Here is an 11,006-nt window from a genome sequence, read left to right on the forward strand (position 1 = left end):
GTATGATACTGGCACAAAAATGACAAATAGACCAGTGGAACAGAATAGAGAGCCCAGAAGTAAACCTAAGTATATAATCAACTAATATTTGACAACAGAGCCAAGAATACTTAATGGATAAGACTCTCTTCAATAAATGGTGTTAGAAAAATCAGATATTCACATGTAAAAGAATAAAACTAGATCCCTACCTTACACCACTCACAAAAATTAACCTGAAATAGATTAAAGACTTAAATGTAAGGACTAACACCATAAAACTTCTGGAAGAAATCATATGCAGTAAGCATAGAATACTTTTGACATAGGTCTTAGTAGTATTTTTGTTTGTTGATTTCCTCAGGCAATAGAAACAAAAGCAAAAATAAACAATTGGGAATGCATCAAACTAAAAAGCTTCTGAACAGCAAAATAAACAATCAAAAAAGTGAAAAGGAAACCTACAGAATAGGGAAAAATACTTGCAAATCATATATTCAATAAGGGATTAATATCCAAAATAAAGAACTTCTTCAACTCGATAGAAAAAAAAAAAAAAATTGCCCACAACTAAAAATGGGCAAAAATACCTCAACATAATAAAAGCTATATATGACAAACCCACAGCAAGCATCACCCTCAATGGTGAAAAATTGAAAGCATTTCCCCTGAAATCAGGAACAAGACAAGGGTGCCCACTCTCACCACTCCTATTCAACATAGTTTTGGAAGTGTTGGCCACAGCAATCAGGGCAGAAAAAGAAGTAAAAGGAATCCAGATAGGAAAAGAAGAAGTAAAACTCTCACTGTTTGCAGATGACATGATCCTCTACATAGAAAACCCTAAAGACTCTACCAGAAAATTACTAGAGCTAATCAACGAATACAGTAAAGTTTCAGGATATAAAATTAACACACAGAAATCTCTTGCATTCCTATACACTAACAATGAGAAAACAGAAAGAGAAATTAAGGAAACAATACCATTCACCATTGCAACAAAAAGAATAAAATACTTAGGAGTATATCTACCTAAAGAAACAAAAGACTTATACATAGAAAACTATAAAACACTGATGAAAGAAATCAAAGAGGACACAAACAGATGGAGAAATATACCGTGTTCATGGATTGGAAGAATCAATATTGTCGAAATGGCTATACTACCCAAAGCAATCTATAGATTCAATGCAATCCCTATCAAACTACCAACGGTATTTTTCACAGAACTAGAACAAATAATTTCACAATCTGTATGGAAATACAAAAAACCTCAAATAGCCAAAGTAACCTTGAGAAAGAAGAATGGAACTGGAGGAATCAACCTGCCTGACTTCAGGCTCTACTATAAAGCCACAGTCATCAAGACAGTATGGTACTGGCACAAAGACAGAAATATAGATCAATGGAACAGAATAGAAAGCCCAGAGATAAATCCACGAACCTATGTTCACCTTATCTTCGACAAAGGAGTCAAGGATATACAATGGAAAAAAGACGACCTCTTTAACAAGTGGTGCTGGGAAAACTGGTCAACTACCTGTAAAAGAATGAAACTAGAACACTTTCTAACATCATACACAAAAATAAACTCAAAATGGATTAAAGATCTAAATATAAGACCAGAAACTATAAAACTCCTAGAGGAGAACATAGGCAAAACACTCTCTGGCATAAATCACAGCAGGATCCTCTATGACCCACCTCCCAGAATTTTAGAAAGAAAAGCAAAAATAAACAAATGGGACCTAATGAAACTTAAGAGCTTTTGCACAACAAAGGAAACTATAAGCAAGGTGAAAAGACAGCCCTCAGATTGGGAGAAAATAATAGCAAATGAAGCAACAGACAAAGGATTAATCTCAAAAATAGACAAGCAACTCCTCCAGCTCAACTCCAGAAAAATAAATGACCCAATCAAAAAATGGGCCAAAGAACTAAACAAACATTTATCCAAGGAAGACATACAGATGGCTAACAAACACATGAAAAGATGCTCAACATCACTCATTATCAGAGAAATGCAAATCAAAACCACAATGAGGTACCATTACACGCCAGTCAGGATGGCTGCTATCCAAAAGTCTACAAGCAATAAATGCTGGAGAGGGTGTGGAGAAAAGGGAACCCTCTTACACTGTTGGTGGGAATGCAAATTAGTACAGCCACTATGGAAAACAGTGTGGAGATTTCTTAAAAAGCTGGAAATAGAACTGCCATATGACCCAGCAATCCCACTTCTGGGCATACACACCAAGGAAACCAGATCTGAAAGAGACACGTGCACCCCAATGTTCATCGCAGCACTGTTTATAATAGCCAGGACATGGAAGCAACCCAGATGCCCATCAGCAGACGAATGGATGAGGAAGCTGTGGTACATATACACCATGGAATATTACTCAGCCATTCAAAAGAATTCATTTGAATCAGTTCTAATGAGATGGATGAAACTGGAGCCCATTATACAGAGCGAAGTAAGCCAGAAAGATAAAGACCATTACAGTATACTAACACATATATATGGACTTTAGAAAGATGGTAATGATAACCCTATATGCAAAACAGAAAAAGAGACTCAGATATATAGAACAGACTTGTGGACTCTGGGAGAAGGCAAGGGTGGGATGTTTCAAGAGAACAGCATCGAAACATGTATATTATCTAGGGTGAAACAGATCACCAGCCCAGGTTGGGTGCATGAGACAAGTGCTCGGGCCTGGTGCACTGGGAAGACCCAGAGGGATCTGGTGGAGAGGGAGGTGGGAGAGGGGATCGGGATGGGGAATACATGTAAATCCATGGCTAATTCATTTCAATGTATGACAAAAACCACTGCAATGATGTAAAGTAATTAGCCTCCAACTAATAAAAATAAATGGAAAAAAGTAAAATAAAATAAAATTTTTAAAAAATCAAAAAAAAATAAAAATAAAAAGCAAAAATTCAGCTACAATAGTAACATCAAAGACCACTTGGTCAGAAATCACCATAATAAAAGTGATATAATTGTTCTGCTGAAAAAAAAAATGGGCAAAAGATTGGAAATACACATTTTTCTAAAGACTATATACAAATGGTCCACAGGTACACTGAAAGATGCTCAACATCACTAGTCTTTAGGGAAATGCAAATCAAAACTGCAATGAGATATCAGCTGATACCATAAATGGCCGTAATCAAAAAGACAACAGATAATATGTGTTGGCAAGGATGTAAAGAAAAGGGAACCCTCGTGCACTATCTTGGTGAGACTGTAAACTGGTGCAGCCACTGTGGAAAACAGTGTGGTGGTTCCTCAAAAATTATAACTAGAACTACTATACAATCCAGTAATTCTACTTCTGGGAATATATTCAAAAGAAACAAAACACTAACTCAGAAAGATATCTGCACCCCCATATTCATAGCAGTATTACTTACAATAGCTTAGCTTAGACATGGAAACAACTTTAGTGCCCACTGATTGACGCATAGATAAAGAATTTGTGGCATATACACACTGTATAATGAAATATTATTCTGCCATTAAAAATGAGGAAATCCTGCCATTTATACCAACATGAATGGAAATTGAGGGCATTATGCTTGGTGAAATAAGACAGACAGAGGAAAGAAAAATATTGTATAATCTCATTCGTATGTGGAATCTTTAAAAAAAAAAAAGTCACACAAAAGGAGATCATATTTGTGCTTACCAGAGATGGGGCATTGGGGTTGGGGGAAGGAGAATTGAAGGAAAGTAACAAACTTTGGTGAAAAAGGAACAAATTTCCAGTTTTAAAATAAATAAGTCCTTGGGATGTAATGTATAACATGATTATAGTTAACACTGCTGTATGACATTCATTAAAGTTATTAAGAGAGTAAACCCTAAGAGTTTACTAAAAAAAACTTTAAAAAAAATTAGTTTCTTTTTTTCCTTTTCTTTTTATTGTGTCTATATGAAACAATGGGTGCAAACTAAACTTATCACAGTAATCATTTTACAACACAGGTGATCCTTGAACAGCATAGGAATTAGAAACACCAACTCTCCTAACAGTCAAAACTCCACATATAGTTTAGAGTTACTGTTCATATCCACAGTTCTTCCATATCTTCAGTTCTACATCTGAAGATTCAACCAACCCCAGATCATGTAATACAATACTAATTACTACTGAAAAAAAATTTGCTTATAAGTGGATCTGTGTCATTCAATTCATGTTGTTCAAGGGTCAACTATACATGTAAATGAAACCATTATGCTGGACCTTTTAAACATACAGTGAGGTATAACAATTACATCTCAATAAAACTGGAAAAGAAAAGAAGAAGCGAAAAATATGGAAAGGCAATTTGTATAAAACAGAAGTACAATGGACTAATATTTAGAAATTGCTCAACCTTACTTACTATTAATCAAATGCAAATCAAAAGAACAATATATAATTTTCACCTATCACTAAAAGATCATTATCAACAGTGCTAAGAGTTAGGGACATAAGCTTTCAACATATGCTGCTTGTGGGGGTAAAAATTGATATGAACGTCTTGAAGAAAAATATGATAACAGCTCTCAAATTTTAAATTATGCATACTCTATACTCTTTAACCTTCAGTTGATATTTCCAATTAAAGTTAATACTTATTAAATTGTAAAATGAACATTTCTTTTGACTCAGCAATTCTATGTAATGAATTTATCCTAAAGATAGATTCATAAAATTACATCAAGATATGTGAACAGGGATATTCATTATGGCATAGCAACATAAAAAAATATATATGGAAAACAACAAACATATTCATCAATATAGAATGAGCTAAACATATTATGCTACATCCATATGAAACTGTGCAACTCAGATGGAACTTGAACCACGTGCCAGGACTCTGCTACTGCTAAGCTGCTAAATCACATCAGTCATGTCCGACTCTGTGCGACCCCATAGACGGCAGCCCACCAGGCTCCTATCTCTGGGATTCTCCAGGCAAGAACACTGGAGTGGGTTGCCATTTCCTTCTCCAATGCATGAACATGAAAAGTGAAAGTGAAGTCACTCAGTCGTGTCCAACTCTTCACGACCCCATGGACTGTAGCCTACCAGGCTCCTCCGTCCATGGGATTTCCCAGGCAAGAGTACTGGAGTAGGTTGCCATTGCCTTCTCTAACCCAACCTAAATTCAAACAAGGACTTGAACTCACAGTCTTTAACTGAAATCATATACCTGGTCTCAGTACATAAGGAAGCTCAGGTTTGGGACTTCCGTGATGGCCCAGTGGTTAAGAATCCTCCTTCTAGTGAAGTAAAGATTAGTCTGTGCACCCAACAAGAAGCCCTTGTGAGGCAACAAAGATTCAGTGCAGCCACAAATTTTTTAAATAAACTAAATTTAAAAATTAAGCTCAGGCTCTTTGTGTCTCATTGCAGAAAGAATTCAGTAAGAGACAAAGTGATAAGTAAGAAGTGAATTTATTTAGAGATGCATGTTCCATAGACAGAATGCAGTCCATCTCAAAAGGCAAGAATGGCTTTGGGAGAAATAACTCCACAGACAGTGTGGGCCATCTCAGAAGGCAAGAGGACCCAACATATGGGGTAGTTAGCTTTTATGGGTTGGGTAATCTCATAGGCTAGTGAGTTGGTGAATTATTTCAACTATAATATTCAGGGAAAGAGTGGGGATTTCCAGGAACTGGGCCACCACCCATTTTTTTACTTTTATGGTGAGTCTCAGAACTGTCATGGTGTTTGTGGGTGTATTATTTAGCATGCTTATGTATGACAGTAAGCATATAATGAAGTTCAAGGTCCAGTGGAAGCCAAATCTTCCACTATCTTGGACTAGTTGGTTTTAACCAGTGCACGTCATGTCCCATGGCTATGTCATTCTTTTAAAGGTTGTATCTTGCCCCCTTCTCTCCTGTTTCACATATAGTATGAAGAAATTGAAAAAAAAAGATGTGGGTCTACATGAATTGCTCTGCATCTATCTTAACTAAATGTAACTATTCTAATTCAGGGAAAGCAAGGGGGACACAAGATGCAGATAACTACATACAGCATAAACCCTTTTTTTCCTGACCTAAATCATGGTTCTGTAAGTTAGCAAGAGCAGAATACATGGATATTGCATAGGCAACCAGCAATGCATATCATTGATTATTTGATTCTTAAAACTTTTGTTAACCCATGTTGGAAAGGGAACTGCTGATTCTAACAGAAAAGCTAATGAATCCTGCAAATTTCCATGGAAACATAATCAATGAGCTCCAGCCCTGGACTAAGAAAGACCCTGGTACTTCTGGAGAACCACAGAGAGGTAGGTTTTATTTCTCACTCTCCCTTCATCTTCATCCCTACCCACTAAAAACACAAACACTAGAAAGGAAGCACCACAAGGGCAGGGCTTTAATTTGGTTCACTAGTATCTATCCCCAGCACTAAGAGTAATATCTGGTGTCAAGTCATCTAGAAAGAGCAAATAATTCCAAGGCCAATGTTGACGTGGAGCCAAAGTAGCCCTTTGAGGATCCTGCTTCTCTGTCAATGAGCTGACCCAGGGCCTCTTTGCATTGATGCTACCTACAGAAGACTCATCAGCTGAGACCTGGTAATTCATTTATTATCTAGTTAACTGTACTAGCTATTATTCATTCTAGTTATTCAATTATAATCTAGTTATTCATGTATTATCTAGTACACCTCCATCCCAATTCTCTATTCCATATGCATGTAAACAAAGAAGATAAATGCTTGTATAGCCTCCTTTCATGAACCAGTAATAGACTGAGAACTGCTGATCACATTTTGAATGGTGCTAATATAAAATAGGGGCTACAGTCTGCAAGTTCCAATACTTAAAGGTTTCTGTACTAAACATTGCCTTCTCCATCAAATGTTTTTCGCCATTAATGGAGGGACCCGAAGCAGCACAGGCATACCAGCTAAGATAATGAGAAGCAAGAAAAAGGCAAGGGAGTGGGGGTCCCAGGTAAACTTGACCTAATTTACTATTTTGCACATAGGAATTTAGTCACTTCTCAGATCCTGGAAGTTAGTGATTAAATTGGTAGCAGATTACTGGCTGTGTACCAGACTGCAATAATACAGCTAAAAACAGTAAATAAGCATGTGAAAATCAGGTGCAACAGCTAACAGTCATGTTCATTTTCAAAAATTCTATAGTCTCAATTATCTGTCACTTTCCATTAGGTTTGCAATTGGGCAAAACTATGGAGTTCCACCCCACAATATCATGTCACTTAAAATCCAGTATCGAAACAAGATTTAGAAAATCATTCTTTTTGAGTCTCTAGAGTAACATTCCCATGAGCCAATGATCCATAAATAAACACTATTTTTAAGTCTTCATTACGAGGCACATAGTTTCTCTCCAGGCAAGATTGGGCTGCCAACTTCCCTACTTAAGTCTTAATCCCTCCTATTCCAAAGAAAAAATAGAGACATGCTAGCAGAAATTCAGAGTGAATAAAGAATGGAACTCCCATCCCTCCATAGCTATGATTTTTCTCTAAATACCACGGAAAAAATAAAATTCTACAATTAAAACAAGATGACCCAGGCAAAACATATTCTTTAAAAATTCACAACCCCATACCTCACCTCCCACCAAATACTGATACCTCTACTCTTTCCATTTTGACTTCTCTGTACCAGCCACTTCCTCTGAAAATCAAATTGTTTTATTTATTACCAATTCCTTGGCCTTTTACTTCAATGTATTCTATTTCTATAACCATAATTCCCAAATTCAATACCAATAACAGAATTAAAATTTCATATCTTGCCTAACTCCCACCCTACCCATGCCTTACTCCACTCTCATGGTTCCATAAGCAGAAAATTCAAAAACTGAAACTGTTTTAACATGCGCCTTCTATACTTTTTCTTTACACCTTGCTCCCTAGATTTTCTCCAAATAATTCTAATTTCCACAGACTTCTATTATAAGATATTTGTTCTTTCTAATTCTATTTCTTTGCCACAGATCATAACATTCATAAAATATGGACAACATATGGATAATCCTCTACAAAAGTTATTTATAAATTCTGTTGTTTTAAAGTCCAAAATAACATAAGCAGTCAATAATACTGTCTATTGGTTTCAGGCAGAGATGAAGAATTTTCAACATGTAGCTTTGTTGATACCTGTGAAAGTTCATAAGGGGAAATTTTGTAACTAGAGAAGACCCTTCCAAATACTAAATATATTGCTATCTCTGTGCCTGATGACTATGTTTTGCATCTCACAGACACTCAATAAATATTTCAATTGGTAGATGAAGAATTATACAAAACCTTAAAAGAAAACCAGTAAAAGCCATCTTCTTAAAAATCACAATTTTTACCTTCAACTCTAATTTTCTCTAATTAGTCCACACTTAAAAATAGAGCTTAGGGAAATGACCTTTAAAATAAATAAATACACAAACACACACACCATAGCACCTAGATGTTCAACAATGATTAATAAAATTATATCTATTCACTTGGAAGAATGTTAGCAATCTAAAATAACATCTATTTAGGTAATATTATATGGAAAATGTTTTGGAAAATATTATATGGAAAAGGTTAAATGAAAAGCAAGGTACCAAATTTTATCCACAGTTTCACTGCAATTCATTTTAAAGTTGTACAGAGAAAAAAGACTAAAAGAAAATGTATCAATTAGATTACAGATAATTTTGTCTGTGCTTTTAAAATCCCTACAATGAACTCATATCATTTTTATAATGAAAATAAACATAAATTTTACTATAAAAATCCCAATATTTCACTCAATTAAGAGAGACACAGACTGTGTATAGGACGCAACAAATGGAAATAGTTGTATATATGCTGTTGGTATTTTGGGTTTCTCCTTTTAACAAATTGTCCTATGCCACTACTAAGGTAATTTTTTTATAGTGGATAACAAAATTTTAATAGTTCATCCAAATATGCCATTTGAATTTGACTACTGATAATCTATATCTCCAAACCACAATTGTTCTCAGTATGTTGACATTTTAGTCTGTCTAAAAAAACCTAGCCATAAACCCGTGACTAAGGTTATTTGAAATCCTATTTTTCCCACCTGTGTTTTAAGCAAATCATTAGATCTCTTACATCATCAGATGTGTTGCAACTGTCTTAGTGGTGCACATCCATGACTCAAAACATGTACAGTTATTGAACTTCCTGATGCCTAACCTAAATTTCCTCTTGTTTCCATTTGTACTTCTCTCCAGTTCTGTTTTCAGTGCAACTGAGAGCAATTGCTTGCAGTCACCCCAGCCACTGTCAGATAGTGACCTTCTCTTTACATGACTGATGACTATTTCCCATATTCATCTCATCTAGAGTGATTTTCATTTGATTATAAATGGCAGTAAAAATAGCTCTGAGAGATTCCTCAATTTCCTAATATTATTGACAAGTATAAAACAAGTATATAAAGCAAATATTAAATTCAAAAATTAAGGCTTTTGCCACTATCTCATTTTAAAAATCTCCCATTACTATGAACAAGTTTTGGGTTGAAAGTAAAATCCCTTCAAATATTTTGCCCCAACCCCATGCCAAGGAACATGTATCCAGGCCATATCTTATCTTTTCCTGCACTGGATCCCAATCGGCTTTTTATAGCCAGAAACTCTCTGAATGCAAAGCACGACCTTGGCTACTAGCTTCCCCTGGCACTAGTTTGAAAGTTATTTATAACTTTAAACTTAGCATGAAAGCCTATATTTCTTAACATAACTAGTCAAAACATTCCTGTTTTATATAATAATGTGATATTCTTTAATTCAGAAAGAAACCCCACACTTTAAACCTACAATATGTAACTAAGGCAGAGCAATTTCAACGCAGAAACAAGAATGCACTGAAGTCCAGCTCCTCTTTTTACAACTTGACTCTTACCTTTCTGTTGCTTCCTATAGAGTAAATGTGTTTAAAATTCGGCTCTTGTAGGAAATTTTCCAAAAAGAGTTTGGGTGAGGAAAAAAAATAAGACTTCTTGGTTAGTCACAGAGCTGCAGAGTACCAAATTGAGGGTCAGTGACAGTGGGGCAGTCACTTCAGCAGAGCGTCATTCACCCAGGATGAGAGAGAAGGGGGAGGTTACAAACCAGGGTGGGTGGTATCTAATCCTGAACTGCTAGTCACTGACCTCACTGACAACTTGTTACTGAAAATACTTTGTTGAAAAAGGCCAGACACATACTTTACCCAGAGATCTACAAACATAGCTGTCAGGAAGCTCTAAATACGTAGGATCTGCATTTCTCTAGTACCTTTCTGAAACAAGGACCTCTTACATCTAATTAAAGCTGAATGCTGGAATCATCGAGAGTGAAAAATGATAAAGCAGGGATAATAGGAAAGTCCAGGAAATTCACACATCAAAAGATCAATTATGTAAAATTCAATGTCTTCAGTACCATAGAATTCTGTGTCATATCTGAGATAGTTTTTTCCTCTGAAATCTTACCAAGCATCATGCTCTGTGCCTCTAGGGTTTATTTAGACCCATGTAATTATTAGTAAAGAATGTAAGTGAAGACTTACCAAAAGCTCCACAGGTGAAAGAAACCATTATTAAAGTCACCAAAAAAAAAAACCTCTTTCCAACAAAATTTCTTTTTCCTACAGCTATTCTTTTATGTATTTCCTCTTTCCCTTTTTAATCTCCTCACCATCAACATCTTAACATTCATTGGAACAATCTTCCATACCCCTGCTTTATGCTTTATCACTGCATCTATTCCTTGACATCCCACCTGAACTTGTACCATATTCTTTTAGGCATTAACTCTTTTGTGACTTTCTGCCAAAGTCATAAAAGTAGTGACTGTAGTAGTAGGTGGTAACTACCCCTAAAATAGAACTGTTCGTTTGAGTTTTGGCATTCCTGTTCTTAAAAGGCTGAATTCAAAAAATTTTAAAGGCATTTATTTATTAGCTCTATAGGCACTCTTAGAACAACTATTAGGGAGCTAAGAGGAAAAGGCAAGCTTTGCAAATTGTC

At 35.6% G+C, this 11,006-nt stretch overlaps 1 protein-coding gene across 1 annotated transcript in view; it reads right to left on the reverse strand.

The window, feature by feature from the left end:
* Positions 1–10,025, reverse strand: part of CTNNA3 (catenin alpha 3) — a 1,809,955-nt gene extending 1,799,930 nt beyond the window's left edge. Inside the window, exon 1 of the mRNA XM_070470726.1 lies at positions 9,899–10,025. The gene's annotated coding sequence lies outside the window, so the exon portion shown is untranslated. The remainder of the gene's footprint in view (positions 1–9,898) is intronic.
* Positions 10,026–11,006: the final 981 nt, after the last annotated feature.

This window comes from Odocoileus virginianus, chromosome 7 (assembly GCF_023699985.2).
Source record: "Odocoileus virginianus isolate 20LAN1187 ecotype Illinois chromosome 7, Ovbor_1.2, whole genome shotgun sequence".
Taxonomy (NCBI): Eukaryota; Metazoa; Chordata; class Mammalia; order Artiodactyla; family Cervidae; genus Odocoileus; species Odocoileus virginianus.